The sequence below is a fragment of the Schistocerca gregaria genome, unplaced genomic scaffold (assembly GCF_023897955.1).
Source record: "Schistocerca gregaria isolate iqSchGreg1 unplaced genomic scaffold, iqSchGreg1.2 ptg000378l, whole genome shotgun sequence".
Classification (NCBI taxonomy): domain Eukaryota; kingdom Metazoa; phylum Arthropoda; class Insecta; order Orthoptera; family Acrididae; genus Schistocerca; species Schistocerca gregaria.
In genome coordinates this window covers 16472159-16472993 of record NW_026061824.1, presented here as the reverse complement: position 1 = coordinate 16472993, position 835 = coordinate 16472159, and positions in this window count along the sequence as shown.

The following is an 835-nucleotide window of genomic DNA, read 5'->3' as shown; positions in this document are numbered from 1 at the left end:
AAGGAGGAGTAGCAGCCGAGTTACACGGGAGAATGTGGAAAGTGTTCATATGTAGTAAAAACCTGAGAAATCCGTCCGTTTTCGTCATTTGTTATCGAATCGACTTAAAGCCAGATCGTCACATTGGCCGCTCTTCTCTCTGAAACGGTTGTACTTATCGTCTGCAAAACTATGTAGCGTGCTGCGGTATGCGGAGACACGAAAATCATCATAGTAGAACACAGATGAAGCTTCTAAGTTAATGTAATAGCCAGTAAGAACTAGTACAATTTAAGTTTTAGGTATCGATTATTGACTTTTTAGCTGGCTTTGGTGCCTTGGACATGAGCTAGGACCTTAAGATTCTGCATGAAAGGAGGACTAGGTGCCTAATTGCACGGGAGAATGTGAAAAGTGTTAATATAGAGTAAAAACCTGAGAAATCCGTTTGTTTTCGTCATTTGTTATCGAATCGACTTAAAGCCAGATGGTCACATTGGCCGCTCTTCTCTCTGTAACGGTTGTACTTACCGTCTGCAGAGCTATGTCGCGTGCTGCGGTATGCGGGGACACTAAAACCACCATACTAGAACACAGATGAAGCTTCTAAGTTGATGTAATAGCCAGTAAGAAGTAGTACAATTCAAGTTTTAGGTATCGATTATTGACTTCTTAGTTGGCTTTGGTGCCTTGGACATGAGCTAGGACCTTAAGATTCTACATGAAAGGAGGACTAGCAGCCGAGTTGCACGGGAGAATGTGAAAAGTGTTCATATGTAGTAAAAACCTGAGAAATCCGTTCGTTTTCGTCATTTGTTATCGAATCGACTTAAAGCCAGATCGTCACATTGGCCGC